A 16,654-nucleotide genomic window follows, 5' to 3' on the forward strand; every position below is an offset into this window, starting at 1 on the left:
CATGACCCATTGCTCTTCTTTACCATCACAGGATTGGCTACCCATGTCTGGTATCGTATTGGGCGGATGATGTTTGCGCGCAGTAGATCCTCTATTTGCTCATTCATGGCCTTTGCCTTCTCATCCCCCATGACTCTCTTCTTTTGAGCAATTGGCTCTACAGACTTGAACGTGTTGAGAGAATGTTGAGTCAGGTTTCGCGGAACCCCAGTCATATCAGAATGTTGCCACGCGAAGACCGACATATACGTTGTGAGCAATCTTTTCATTCTCAACCTTGTGTCGTCTGATATTGTAGCTCCAATTGTGATTGTTTGCTCTGGGAATTTTGGGTTGAGAATCCATTCCTCTGGCGCGTTATTTGCCATTGGAAGTTTCATTCTCCCTTCCCGCGGTATACTTGTCACTGCACACAAATGATCTCGGTATACAAATGTTACACCTGTTGGTGTTGGGAACCCCAACGCGCCATGCGCTGGCGACGGTATGGCGTTGAATTGGGCAATCGTTCCTCTACCCAAGATCATATTGTGGCATGAAGTGGTGGGCAAGACCAAGAAGTTGACAATTTCAGCCCGCTTATGTTTCTCATCCCCCATAGTTAGTTCAAATTGTATCTGACCTAGGGGGTGAATAATTTCATTTGAAACACCCGAGATTGGTGCATTCACAATTTCGAGCCTTGCTTGATCTGCTGGATCCAACTTCCTGAAACATTGCTCATACATGATGTCTGATTCACTGCCGGTGTCCACCAGGACTTTTGACACCTCATAATGAGCAATGTGTGCAGTGATGACTAGAGGACTGCTGATAGACGGGCCTCCTCTGATTCTTGGAAAGATTATTTGTTGCTCGCGCCAATCTCCTTGGACTTGCGCGCTTTTCTTTCTCGATCTTTGCCCCAGCCTTCCTCCCTCGGCTACACAGATTCTTTTAAACTTTTTACTGGCTGAGGCTCCATCTGGTTGTTCATTCTCTGGTCTTGGGTTTTTCACCAGGTGAGCCAACTTGCCTGATTTCACATCTCTTTCAATCGCATCCTTCAAATGGTGGCATGCATCAGTGTTGTGCCCTGTGGACTTGTGAAACTCACAATACTTGCCACTTTTTGGTGGTCCCTTATAGTGTAGTGGCTTGAAGCTTTTAAACTGGACATTCTCTGTGCTTAACACTTGTGAAGGCGTTTTAGTGAGGGGAGTCCATATTCTTTGTAGAGGTCTGCTAGGCTCTCTGCCGCCTTCCGTCTGGTCACCCTCTCCGCGATTGCGAATGTCTTTTTGGGGCTGGGGTGAACTTGGTTGCGCCTGCTTTTCTGCGGGAGAAAAACTGGTTTGTTGCAACCTGGACCATACAGAGTGTTTGCCCCTCATTTCGTTGTTGCGCGGTGCTTCTGCTTGATGCCCTCTGTCTCTTGCTCTATCTTGGGCAATTTGTTTTTCATTTCGCGCGAAGACTCGCGATGCTTCCATTAGCTTGGCCCAAGTGGTTGGCATGCCATCTCTGCTCACGAGAGCTCTGCGGAGTTGATCACTGCGCACACCTTGTATAAAGGCCACACGCAAGAGTTGCTCAGTGATACCTCCAATTGCAAGAGATTCCTGATTGAAACGGGTTATGTAGTCTTCAATGGTTTCATCATTCCTGCGCACGCAGTGCATGATGTCATCGGGGTCGCGCGTGTGCCTGCGCTGCTGTACAAAGTGAGCTTGGAACTTCTCCAATAGCTCTTCGAACCCATCGATTTGTCCAGTCGGCAAGCTTTCGAACCAGTCACGCGCCGCGCCCGTGAGGCAGCGAGCAAACATGTGACACCATGTTGGCATCGTCCAGCTTTCTAGGTTTCCAGTGTTGTAAAAACCTTGTAAGAAATCGTCTGGATCTGTTGTGCCGTCGTACTTGCCCAAACCACTTGGCATCTTGGTTTTGTGCTGAATGGGAGCCTTCGCGATGCGCTCAGTGAATTTTGAATGCTTCACCAAGATGGCTGGCCTGTATGGTGTGGTTACGTCCACTTGCCATCTCGCTGGTGGGTTGTACGGTGTGTACAGATCCATATCGGCTTTGGCTCCAGGCGCTATGTTCATGTGCGCGCGGAGCTGTGAGCCTCCTGCATGAGTATCTCGCGTCTTCCTCATGCTGTGCACTTCTTCATCACTAAAATCAGCGTGTTCAGTGTGAACAGAGTGACCATCTTCCGGCGCGCGCGCCCTTTTTGTTGTTCCTTGAATGGTTTGCTTATCAAACGTGAGCCTTTGTGTTAAGTCGGCTAACTTTTTGTGTTTGACCAGCTCATTGTATTTGTCCATTAAACGTCGTTGTTCGTTTATGAGCCATTCTTTAGGGTCATTGGTTTCAACTTCTGGACCCATTGGTCCTTTTTGTTTCGCGCAAGTCAGATTTTGGAACATGAGATCGTCTGGAGGAGTTTCAGTCTGGCTATGAGGAGTTGTGATGAAGGGATGGTTACTGGTGGTGCGCGCAGAATCACGCGGCACCCTCAGAAACTGCTGTCCCTCATTAACATCCTCAAGCTCAATATCCTCCAGAACTTGATCGTGTTTCGAACACCAGAAACCATGGTGAAGTTTTTCAGAGAGAACTGATGAGATGGTGATTTTGTTGCCGTTGTAACAGGTGATGGCGCCAATGAAGAAACGTGGATCGACTCACTGGTAGACGATCAACTTTCCTCGGGTATGAGTATGCTATTTCACCGATGGTTCTCCGGAGTATGAATTCTTCCACCTACAAAACGAGCAGCACCGTGAACTTACCCCTCAGAAAGGGACAGAGGGGTCCTCTTTGGGGTAACCCTCCGGTGTGAGAATAAGAGATTGTAGGAGAAGATAATAATAATCTGAGAGTGAGTAAGGAATTGGAATGTATTTTTTTGCTTACCTCCCCTTGTGGAGGTGGTGTGGTATTTATAGTGCTAGGGTTTCCAATGATTGGGCTCAGATCCCATTAGGGCCTTTTTGGCCTCCTCCTATCGCTTTGCGCCACGTGTCCTTAGGACACCTGGTGCTTTTTCATTGATTATTCTCTGACCCAGGTATTTCACCTGACCCATGTGCAATCACGTGGTGGCACATGGGTTTTGCTGAGTTGTCCACCTTTCATTGGCAGCTGTCAACATCAGCATATTCTTATTCCTTAAAGGATACCTTCTGGAAGGTTGTCTGACGAGCACAATCAAGGTTGTCCTTATCCTGATTTGGATAAGGACGAGGTTGATTATGTGCATGTGTGATATGCGCCTATCCTGAGGATGCGCGAGGTCTTCTCTTTATTCTCACGCGCAGATGTTTCATGCGCAGATGTGATATGCGCAAGCATATGTAATATGCGCCACGCGCAGATGCGCCACGCGCAGATGTGATATGCGTGAGCATATATGATGCGTGAGCATGTGATATGCGCCACGCGCAGATGTGATATGCGTGAGCATATATGGTGCGTGAGCATGTGATACGCGTGGGCATATGTGATGCGTGAGCATATGTGATATGCGTGAGCATATGTGATGCATGAGCATATGTGATATGCGTGAGCATATGTGATATACGCCATGCACATAGGTTTTGGCTTTGTGCCTTCATGATATCTTGATTTCAAGCCTCCTGTCCATATCTTGTGGGTTGACCCGCCCCACTCGATGTTAAGGCGGGTACATACCTCTTCACAGAGGAATAAAAGGTATTTGTTGTAAAGGTGTTGGACAATAAACCTTACTCTCACCCTCCTCCAAAACGACATCGTCTTGCTCACAGTCCTTCATTAATACTAACTTATTATTATCATTATTATTATTAACAGTTACAGGACCACGTCGGAAGCGTGCATGGCCGGTGAGTTCTCGTTTTGGTCGTTCCAGCAAAGATATAACACGTTTAAACTTCGTAACCGCCACGTCAGCCGCAGCTTTATAATCCTCCGGCAGTTGTGGTTGTGACTGTTATTGAGAAAGCAAACGTATGAGCTTCTGGACGCTTTCGAGGCCGGAAGCTACTTCCTGTACGGCGTCGTTTTCATCAGACATGGTGGTCGTATTGAAACCCATAATAAGATCTACGGCCATGGTAATGGTGATAAGAAATTATTAAGAAGTGGTCAACATAAGGGGATTGAAGGAGAAGAAAAGTAAAGAGTGGGTGACAGACAGACATGTCGTTTTATTATTCTACCTAGTCAAAAGTAGGTTTGAGGAAGATCCAACCACGTTAGTCCATGGTCCACCCCGTTGTTTATTCTCACTTTCTTAACCAAGTTTTCCTTTTTTAATTTCCGACAAAGCTAATTCCAAGATATTGAGTTAGTTTGGTCCATATTCCTTTAATCCCACATTCCTACCAGACCACAAAGGTTAGTGTGACTATTTGCTATTTTAATTCGTGAATATGAAGCTTTTCTACATAAGGGTGGTGGGGGCGATATCAGGTAAGTCTACACGGGTATCCCGGGTAATTCAGAAACACTGTTGGCGCCCAGTGTCTTTGAATTCAGATGGTTGGAACGGGTTATACAACCTGATATTGAAAAATGATTGTGTGTGTGATGGAATCGGTGACGAAGCTTGAACTAAGTCATGGAGGTAACCGAAGTTACCGAGGGGTTTCCGGGCTTAATACAATAAAATTTTCGGATTAATTTGCAAATATTTAACCTATGAAGTGAAAAAATTGTGGTGACCGGGGACCCCGCCCCCTTAAAAGTACCGCCCCTAGATGGAACATTGTGTAATTGTTTAAAACATATTCAGGTAGTTTGTATATAGTTGAATCACCACCCCACCATTTGGGTTCATTTGGGTGGTTTTAGCCTAAAACCAATTCAAACCAACCCATACACACCCCTACTTAAAAGTCGCATAATTGCAATTTTATTATTTTCTTGGAAGTCAAAATACCCACGCTACATGAATACAACTTTTGTCTCAAGAGAGACTTGAAGGCATAAGTGCATAGTATCTTGGTTGTTAGGCCACCTAGTATCGTTATTCGTTATGCCTAATATATGTTGGTTGTGATCTCATTATGAATCTAATCATAAGAGAAAGATGCCACGATTTTAGTCGTGTTCACTACCAACATCAATTTTCATTTAATGAGTTTAGAATGATGAAGAAATGGCTTTAGGCGATCATCATGATCAAGACGATAAATATTTCATTTGAAACCAGACATATGGGCAAGTTATCAATATATTTATAATTCACATTATGCTACTTGAAAGGGAGTGTTAATCGTGTCAGTCTAAGGATTTAGATTAGCCAATTGAATAGTTGAACCCAAACCAACTCGTCTTTTAACGCCATCATATCGTGTTCGTGTTTCAAGTCAACTTGTTTAAAGTTCATTTGTGAAAATGAGTAATACCTAAGGACTTGGTAACAGTTTAAGCAACGGATAAATCAAGCTAAATATCACACCCCCAACCTACGGCGGAAATGTCGGGGCGTGAGCTGATTGTCACAGCTCTCAAGGTTACTATCATGAATTATTAAAAGCGTCGGTATCTATTAAATAAATTTTCAAATAAGAATTATCCATACAAAATCCAAATACACAAGTACAGATATCAATCAATAACAACATGTCTCATTAAGTTTTCTTCTAGCATAAATCCTTAAGTGATCTTGTACTTCACATCAAACGATTACCTGTATATGCGTTGAAAATAGAATGGTTTTGTCAACACGAGGTTGAGTGAGCAACACACCAATTTATATGTTCATATAAAATACGTATTTGCTACAAGTCATATGAGTATAACAAATTAACCAAATGAGCAAGTATAACTGAGATGTCGAGAATCACAAAGCTATAACGAATGGCGCATGATCATACTATTATGAGATTATGTTGGACATCTCCGAATGCAGAAGCATATAAAGCAAATAAGCACATAAACAAGTAAGGTATAAGTGTTAACACATAAGACAATAGTTGCAGTTTTGAGTATAAGTATATATGAGAAATATAATTTACGCATATGTCCCAAAAACGTGGAAAATGAAGTAAAATGGGGGAATGTGGTACTCACCTCGATAGATGAACAAAAGATGATTAGAATAACGAGAAGATGGGAAAAGTCACACGCGAAAGTTAAAGCCTTGAAGGATGATCAGAAGTGGGTGAACAGAAGTAGTATAGGGCCGGCGCTAATGGGTGCTTGAACGAGTGAATTGATCTAATTAAATATAGGGGTAATGTCGGCTAGCATATAAGGATCGTATCTGCGCGTTTAACTGGAAAGTCATCAACGATTTCATGTCCAACGAAGTTAAGAAATGCTCGTCTATGATAAAAGGAAAACGGATCACGATTTGGTATCATTAACATATTTAGTTGTCGGTTTAGGCCGAAATCGATAATATTAGGGGATATGCAAGATCAATTACCTCAAATAAACGAACATTGTTTTCCAAGAATCGTTAATTGAATTCGGGTCCAAGAAAACATGAATATGGGTATGGTTTCGGTATTAGGATATCCAGATAGAGAAATGGGTTATAACACAAAGTTACAATCTGACCCCTGTAAATTTAGGAATGGACACAAGAAGTTAAAACTAAATAATTTGGGTTAAAAGTGTATAAACATTAAAGATATAATTATAATTAATTAAATAATAAGTTAATAATAATATATAAATCATTAAACAATTTAAACTCGATATACGCAATCATATTAATAAAATAATCCGAATATTGAACGAGTCGGGTATCTATTGTGACATTCGTCAATTTCGGGTCCTATTTGTATTCGTTTGTGTAATCGTTTATCACGTTAACCGATCCGATTTATATCCCGAACATTTCAAATATATAAAATATTGGATTTTATGTTACCAAATCATTCCCATTTTTTTAACTTGAAAAACCCCTTTTACGGATTCGAAAACGCCTTTAAAAGGAGTAAATTACATAAAAAACGAACTTCCGGGACGCGTAACGAACCTCGCAAGATGAGCTGACCAACCCCACCCCTGAGGGGCGCCGCGCCGCGCGGCCATTAAGGGGCAGGGTGGTCGCGGGTGGCGGCCTCATATCTGTAGCATATATTAGTTGTTGTTGTTTGTGGCTTATATCATTCCACCCAAATCCAATTTTCTACCCTCTACACCTCTTGCTTATCCTCTCAACCTTATCCCCTATTATCAAGACCCTTTCCTTCATTCACCCTTGCTCTCACTTCATCTTTACACTCAAAATTCTCAAGAGATTCAAAGGTTGTTCTTCATATTCTTAGTAATTGACTTCTCAAGTCAAACTAACTATAATCTTTCATTCTAACTTGTTCATATAGTCTTACTAACACTTGAATATGGTGGCACAACATATATATAATACACGTCCCTTGTTACCTTTGGTAGTTAGTTTTCCAACTCCGGTTGGTTAAGTTTCGGACTTCGTAAGGCAATACTTCATGTAGGACTTTCGTGGTCCTTGATATATATACACTTATATAACTTGTTGCACATATTAATCTTGTTTAACTTATGGTCTTTTTAGTTTGTTTGTCATATTTATGAAGTTCCATGGTGGGGGTTTGTAGAGACTAACCTCGGTTTAACCGTAAATTGTCCAAACCGTGAACCGAACTTGTTTACTAGTTTTTGTTAAATAATTGTTTTAAACATGCTTTATGTTAGATTTAAGTTTCTAAAATCATTTTTACAAGTTATTTAATATCTGGGCATGTGGAACCCATCAAGGAACATGTTGTGAGATGGAACCCGAGCCAAACCGAACTTTCGATTAAAAGACTTTATTGTTAATTTTTTGGTTGTAAAACTTAAGTATTTTAATTTGTACATTATTATACAAGTTCTTGGTTATTTAAGCATATGGAAACCATCAAGGAACGCATTGTGAGATGGAAACCGAACCAATTCGATTTTTACTCGCTTAAGACACACAAGTGTGTTTTTAGCTATTAAGACTTGTATATTTCTTTAAAATAGTTTACAAACTGATTTTAAATATTTTCTTAAGTATTTGGAAATGTTGGATCTAACTTGATCTCATAACATAGTTTGGACCGACAAAACCAAACACTCGCTTAACGTGCGTTGTTAGTTCTAAAACAATAGAACTACATACTTGGTTAAGTCTTAATAAGTTTTATTGAGTTATCTCATAACATTCATTATCTTGGAAAGTTGACTTTGGGTTTGACCAATTATCAAGACCCGAACTAACAACCTGAAACACTCGTTAAAGACCCGTTTTAGTATCTTTATCCCAAAGGAACTTGCATTTTTGCATTTCTCCCACCTTATTACTTAACATAGGTTAAGTAAATATTAAGGTTAGATATTTTATCCCGATTTTGAGGAAACTTACATTTTTAAAAGGTTATTATTATAATTTCTTAAATAGTTACATTTTAAACTTTAAACTTTAATTGTTTACATGTCCTATCTTTTTATTTTAAAGATTCCCTAAAACAACCATTCTAATTCAAGGGTTTTACTTTTATTTAGGCCTTGTTCGTTAGACTCGTCCTCCCGTTTTCCCGTCTTTTACAGACCAAGTTTTATACTTGAATGTGAGTACTTTCATTTCCCCGTTTTCCATCTTTAGTTTTTGGGGTGATATTGCATACTTATTTCAATCTAAATGTTTTATACTTGAGTCGTAAACCACAAACTTTATTGTATACTTTACTTAAATAAATGCTCGATTTGGTGTTCTATGCTTACATGCTTATGTGCTTATGTGTTTACCGCTTTTGGTTGGTTGATTTATAAACCCGTGAACTATCTGGTATTCTCTTGTAGCACGGTGCCGTTAATGTATTCTTATTAGCGACCTCATGAAATCCGAAATTATTTGGTATTCTCTTATAGACGGTATGTATTCTTATTAACCACCTCATATAAAAATCATGAACCATCTGGTATTCTCTTATGGCAGGTGTCGCTAATGTGTTAGCGATCTCATTCCAAAATATTACTTTTATTTATTGTTTTGTATACAAGATTGTGGCATTTCTTTTTAGTTACATATTGTTCAAAAACCATGAAATTGCTCACCAACCTTTGTGTTGACAAACTTTATTTTATGCAATGTTACAGGTTTGACTTTTGTTGACTTGAGGACTTGACGAAAAATGTTACCAAGACTATTATGATATTAGTAAAACGAACAATATAATTGTGTATTTGTATTCAATTTGTTTGTATAAACGAGATGTGTTGTATATTGATTTATGAAATAAAAATGAGTTAATTAAATATTGTCACTTTAAATAGTGTTTGTGTATTTGTCCAATCAACGTTGCACCCCGGCATGTTCCGCCGCCTTTGGTCGAGGTGTGACATTTATATAAATTCGAAAACCCAAGTTGTTACACTAAAATACATTTTTTGTGATTGGTATTCTTCATTTTTTTTAATTGCTTCTCTCTTTCCCAATCAACAAACTTACTATATATATTTAGATCGAGAATAAATGAGTTTAATATAAAGGATCGGGAAATTAGTAGTTACAATTATTGAAATAAAAGTGTTGAAAATTAAGAGTTGATTAAGAGTTCAAAATGACGTATTAATTTCAATGCTCATAATGAATAACAAGAGGGAAAACTAAAAGTTAAAATTATATAATTTTAAACTTTAACACATGATAGAAAACATCATTTACATTTCTATGAGCTTGTATGATTTATTCTTAACGTTTTAAAATCACTCGGGTTATCTTTAAAAATATGTATAATTTCATTTCAAACTTTAGCACTTTATAATCAAAATATATATATAATTTTAAACTATATATACAAGAATAGAATAAAATTGTTAAACTAAATCTCTAAAACGATCCGATCTTAGTTGCTCTCAATCTAAATTATGTTGGTCATTATAAATATACTTAAAATATATAATATGAATAATAATATTTTGTATTTGTACGGTTTATATTTCTATTGTTATCAAAATGAGGATCAAGTTTTATAGTTGTGATCATGTATACACCAACAACACATGTAACTTAGATGTTTAAATACAGCAAAGCTAGCTTAGACAAAATTAACAAGATGTGATGTGTTGTTGTAACAAATAATGGTCAGGGGGTGGTTGAGACTTGAGACGGCTCATGGGCTTGATAGCTTGAATGGACCTATCAAGAGAAAACAATCGTCTCATTGTACGTATGAGGGGGTCTCCTGTGATCATCCTTTGACATGATAATAAGTTAGATGCTATGTGAAAGAAATAAACTAAGAAGTAGAGAGTGGTGAGTACTGTATAATTTGGAATGAACACATAATATGCCAAAGAAATCTATTTATAACGAGATCTTTCAACCCGGCCAAACAGGGCGGGAGGTGAACAACTCAAAGGCTTGATTATGCATTGCATGTATAAGACAAAAATAAAAATTTTACACGTCGATAGGTCAATCCACCCATCCAATAGGCGATTCTTTTTTAGAAACGCCATGATCTAGGGCTTAGAAACATTGAGGTTCTATAGTAAAAAAAAAAGTCATAATATGACTTAATCGAGTGTGCATTATACGTCTCCCAACTTGAGACAATGTAATTTCGGTTTCTTATTTGGACTTAAGTGAATTTGATTATATCAAAGTGATATTATGACACTATATATAATGATAAAAAATTCGTATTGAATTTATTAATTTACATACTGGAGATAATTTAGAATGTTCATGAGCATATGGACATGGTAATCGTGAAGATTTATATTTTTTTAATCTAATTTGTACAACAATAATACAAACAATGAAAGTGAAAACAAAAGGGTCAAAATTGGAAAATGAGAGAATTAAATAATTTATAATTGAGGAGGTGCATTATGCCATTATGCATATTGCATATGCCGGATGTAATACGGTGAAGCTTTTGGCCTATGGCATAATCTAAAAATTGACTCGTTAAACCTTTCCTTTCTATGCTGGTCAAACAAATGATTTTGAACGTCGGATCTTCATAACGTGCTTACTCTATAAAAGTTGGTGGATGTAACTAAATTAAGTAGAACTCAATCTAAAATGATGCAAATTATGTCCAGAGAAGTTTATAGATTGAAACAACATATTGTGGGAATAGGGCATGTTTCCAACGCGTCAACGAAAATAGCAAACAAAGTAGTCTTAACAATGTTGTTCGATAAGAATAAATGATCCTTGTGAAATAATGCATTTCTAAGTGGGCGAATGAATGTGTGATTCCGTTTCATGCCTTTGAAAGAGAGAACGGTAAAACATTAATGGAAGCAGTTGGTCAATCTGGACCTAATGTCATGCCTCCTATTAGATATGAGGTGGGGAATTTTTTTAAGAAGTAAAACGGTTGAAAGGACTAAGGCCTCTTTGGTTAAAAAGAAGACCGATGATTTATAATTTGCTCTAATATGACCGATGAAGAAACGTGGATCGACTCACTGGTAGACGATCTATTTTCCTCGGGTGTGATTATGCTATTTCACCGATGGTTCTCTGGAATCTGGATTCTTCCACCTACAAAATAAACAGCACCGTAAACTTACCCCTCAGAAAGGGACAGAGGGGTCCTCTTTGGGGTAACCCTCCGGTGTGAGAATAAGAATTTGCTGGAGAAGATAATAATGTGAGAGTAAGGAAATTGGAGTGTATTGCTTAATATAGCTGAATACTGTGTAATTAGATGTGTCTCTCCTTGTGGAGTTGATGTGGTATTTATAGTGCTAGGGTTTCCAATGATTGGGCTCAGACCCAATTAGGGCCTTGTTGGCCTCCTCCAATTGCTTTGCGCCACGTGTCCTTGGGACACCTGGTGCTTTTTCATTGGTTATAATCACGTGGTAGCACATGTGTTTGGCTGAGTTGTCCACCTTTCATTGGCAGCTGTCAACATCAGCATATTCTTATTCCTTAAAAAGATACCTTCTGGAAGGTTGTCTGACGTGCACAATCAAGGTTGCCCTAATCCTGATTTGGATAAGGACGAGGTTGATTATGTGCATGTGTGATATGCGCCTATCCTGAGGATGCGCGAGGTCTTCTCTTTATTCTCACGCGCAGATGTTTCATGCGCAGATGTGATATGCACAAGCATGTGATATGCGCCACGCGCGGATGCGCCACGCGCAGATGTGATATGCGTGAGCATGTGATATGCGTGAGCATATGTGATGCGTGAGCATATGTGATGCATGAGCATATGTGATGCCTGAGCATGTGATGCATGAGCATATGTGATATGCGTGAGCATATGTGATATGCGCCATGCGCATAGGTTTTGGCTTTGTGCCTTCTTGATTTCAAGCCTCTTGTCTATGTCTTGTGGGTTGACCCGCCTCGCTCGGTGTTGAGGCGGGTACATACCTCTTCAAGCCCCCCCCAGTCTAATGTGTGTCTTGTCTCGCGCGAGCGAGGTAAGATAGATATTAGACTTAATAGTTTGCTCTTTTAGTAGGGGTTTGTCTTTTTCTTATTACTCATCGCTGCGCGAAATTCTATCCTTTTTGTTGAAAACGAATCGTCCCTGTATGTGGTTGGTTGTTGCTGACATGCGTCAGTGATGGAGACGTGTCAGACCTTTCGTGTGCTCGAGGTGCTACAGTTGCCTTTCATGTCCCCTCACATAGTGTCAGGAACACGTGTCGCGCTCGCGTTGGTCCGTACCTGCGAGTGGTGGCGCGTGAACTCTGGCAGCACCTGTATAGTTTCTTTTCGTGTCCCCTCACACAGTGTCAGGGACACGTGTCGCGCTCGCGTTGGCTTACACCTGCGAGTGGGGGCGCGTGAAGTCCGATCAGCACCAATTTTTCTCTCTCCTTGGCCTATAAAAGCCAGCCCCTTTGAGTTTTTTATCCTTCATCTTCTTGTTTTTTCAGAGATTTTCCCTTTCATTCTATTCCGATTGCCTTTCTGCTTCCAGATCTCTGTTCTTCAGAAGCATCCCTTGTCCAATTTTATAGTTGTATGTCTGATAGCTCAGACAACACAATCTCCCCCATCCATCGCCGTGTGAAATCTTTAGTAATGTCTATGTTGAAGAAGACCGGCAAGGGGAAGAGGGCTGCTGAGGCCTCATCGGAGGAGGTAGGGAAGACCAAGGCCGTAAAGAAGTGGGATGAGATCCCCTGTAAACTGAGGCAGTCCGATTTTGACAGCCTTATTGCCTCTCAGGGTTTTCTCCCTGAGTATGGCTGCATGCTGCCGGCGGTCGGGCAAACGGCGGCGGACCCGCCCACCGGCTATATATCCCTTTATTGCCATTTTTTCACCCACTGCAACCTTCGTCTCCCGATGACAAGGTTTGTGGGTGCGCTGCTTAAGTTTTATGGGATTCATATATCCCAAGTCCATCCGTTTGGACTCGTGCGCATGACTTACTTTGAGTTCATGTGCAAATCTCAGCGCGAGGAGCCCACCCCTCGTCGCTTTCAATTTTTTTACAAGCCAAAGATCCAAGATTCTTGGTTCTCCTTCATTCCTCGCAGTCAGAAGGTCAAGTGCTGCACTGTTTCATTCAAGAGCCTTCATGACTGGTCTGAGAGATTTTTTTACATTAAGGCTGGTGTGATCCCCATCCGCATGACCATGCGCGCGATCTCTTCTGCGCCTGCGGATGTGGGTGTCTTCAAGAACCCAACTGGCGCCTGGGTTAAAAAGTTGACTGCCGAACCATCCCCCGCCAAGAACATTTGCGAGGAGGCGCTGGTGGGGGTTGGTATGAGCAGGAGGTGGGCCGACAGCGCGACTGAGCCCGTTATCCAAGTTGATGGCTTGTGTAAGTTAATCTCCTTGCATTACTTCTGCGCGAATATAATTCGTTTTGCTGATCATTTGACTTGTTTGGTGCAGTCAGCAAGGAGTATGTCCACGCCGCCTATGATGAGCATATGGAGGGTGGCTCCGTCGCGCTGGGCGCTGGGGAGGTTGGCTTCCCCGATCGCTTCGATGACATGTTCATCCCTGTTGATCTGGGATTTCTCTTTGACAGCGATGCGCCTGGTAAGCCTTTGTACTTATGCTTATGTCTTTATAATACCAAATTTGGCTAACATTTCCATTGCACGTATTGTAGATGCGCTCGAAAACTACGAGCTGGAGCTCGCGGAAGAGGAGGAGGAGGAGGAGGCTGAGGTGCCCCAACTAAAGCGTAAAGCTAAGGGGAAAACTGGCGCAGGGGCCAGTAAGAAACAGAAGAAAGATGATGCCCCTGTTGTTCAGGATCCTCCTACTCAGGCGAAGGAACTTGAGAAAACCCAGGTGTTTACCACCAAGTTTTCCTTGTCTTCCCTGCCTCAAAAAGTGGGCAGACCTCCTGTCCACACGAGGCATGGTGCCACTACTTCCTCCCTTCGCGCGGCGGAAAAGGGAAGCGGCGTTGCGCCTGCCGTTTCCTCTTCGAAAGGTATACTTTGCTTATCCTTTATGATTCTATGTGCGCGATTCTGATAGAATTACTAATGAATCTTTGCTCTCTCAAATGTTTGTAGAGCCGGCGACCTTGGTGGACCAACCTCAGGCGCAACAAGGTGACAAGCCTGCGCCGGAGGTCGCTTCGAAGTCCCCTGTTTTACCCTCAAAAAAGGGAAGAATGGACTTCATGGCGATGTTTGACTCGCGAACGGAGTTGCGCCAAGGTATGTATTGCGCTTTTATTTTCTGATTTTTTCTTTTAGATCAAGTCATGAACCATTTCTTTTTGTTGATTTTTTCATAGGAGTCATTGCTGGCGTACAAGCTGCTGGCGGCACTTCTGGCGCCGGTGCCAGCGCCGTTGGTTCTGCTCCTGCTCCTGCAAGCGCTGAATCTCCCCTCATCGGGATTACTAAGGAGCAGGAGGCCGTTTTACGCGCCGACCTGGTCGCGTCGATACCTCCCTCACCTCCTCCTGCGCGCAGCCCTCCTCGCGAGACTGATTTTGGTTCTAGGTCGCAGGAGAAAAGGCCTGTTTCAGAGGAGGATGAGGAGGTTCAAGTTGAAGACTCCGACGGCGGTCGCGCCAGCCCTGCAGCGCCACGAGATTTTCCGGCGCAGTCTTCTCGTGGGGCTGGCGCTGACTTTTCTGCTTCATCCCCGCAGGTATAGGTTCGTTTTTGCTCCGCTGCGCGGACTTCCATATTAGTGTTTTGATGACTTAGATCATTACATTGTGTTTGTAGGAAGCCGATCACATTTACCGCCCGAGATGGAACATTACTGAGGACAGCTCATTTCAGTCCATGGGTGTGTGTGAGGACTTCTGGGCTCATTCTGTGCCTCCAGCTGAAAGGAGGTTTCAGGAGGGCCGCGCTCGCGATGACTTGCTCAACGATCATCTGTTTGCTGGGTCGGCTTTCTTTGCTGCCTCCCAAGAGCTTCGCTATGATTACGTAAAGGTACGTGATGCTCTTGCGGGAGCCAAGCAAGAGGCTAAAGTGTCTGCTTGGCATCTTTCTGATGCTCGAGAGAGAGCTGAGAAGCTCCAAGCAGAGCTCAGTGAGAACAGAGCAAGTGCCAACACCGCCTTCGTGAAGCGCGGTTAAGAGCTACAGGCTGCGCGGGAGAAGCTACAGGCGGCCGAGGCGGACGCGGCCAAGTACGCGCGTAGAGTGCGCGACTTGGAGCTGGACGCGGAGGCGCGTGACCAAGCTCTTGTCCAGTCTATAACTGACAAATCATCGCTGGAGAGTGAGGTTGCGCGCCTGAAGAAGGAGCTGGCGGCCGCGCAGGCCGAAAAAGATGAAGCCTTGGCGACGGCAGCGTCTAGCCAGGAAGCACTCGATGTTGCGCGAGCGGAAAAGGAAGAAGCCTTGGCGGCAGCAGCGTCCGACAAAGAGGAGCTGAAAAAGACTAAGGAAACTGTTGAGTTGTTAAACTCTCAGATTCCTGCTCTTGAGACGTCTGTTGCTTCCTTCGCGCAGTATCGCCAATGGCTAATCTCACAGGGTATGACTCGTTGCGCTTACGCGATGAAATACTCAGACGAGTTTCAGGCCCTTGTGATGGATTGCAACGCTGCCGCGCGCTTGGTGGGTCGAGCTGAAGGGTTTAAGGATGGCTATGAATATGGCATGCTGAAGAAGAACCCATCTGACTACCCTTATCAGAGCGACGTTGCCTGCGCGGACATGGCCGAGATGGGGGAGAAGTATTTGAATACTCCCATTCCCATCCTTGCGCAGGTATTTTAACCTTAATGAGATTACCTTGACTTATTTTCCAAGTCTTTTTGTACTCATATTTTTCCTTATGATTTGCAGATATCCGCGCTTGCTGACCAGCCCGATCTTGGCGCGCTAAAGAAATTACTTGATGAGTGCGAAGGGGCTGGTGGCGGCGATGATGGCGCGGGGAATGCTGCTCCTGCTAGCGGCTCTGGCGTGGCCAAAGGATCCGCTCCTGACACTATTGTGATAGAAGACTCCATTCAGGACGAACAACTTGACTATGGTCAGTTTGGAGATGACGAGGAGCGGGCTGCGCCAGATGCTGAGGGCGGTGATGAGGACGATGAAGAGGCTGACGTCGACGTGGAGACTTGAGAAGCCCTTCATGTTTTTTTTTATTTGTAGTTTGTATCACATCATCTTGTAAACTTGTAAATTTCAATGCTTTGGAATGAAATTTTGTTTTTCCCTTCTTCGCATCTTGCGCATTCCCCATTCATCTCTTTATATTGCATGTTTGCTTGTTGAATATAAGATATGC

Source organism: Bidens hawaiensis, unplaced genomic scaffold (assembly GCF_021521415.1).
Source record: "Bidens hawaiensis isolate Kalapana, Puna unplaced genomic scaffold, B.hawaiensis_p1.1 tig00003897_1, whole genome shotgun sequence".
NCBI lineage: Eukaryota > Viridiplantae > Streptophyta > Magnoliopsida > Asterales > Asteraceae > Bidens > Bidens hawaiensis.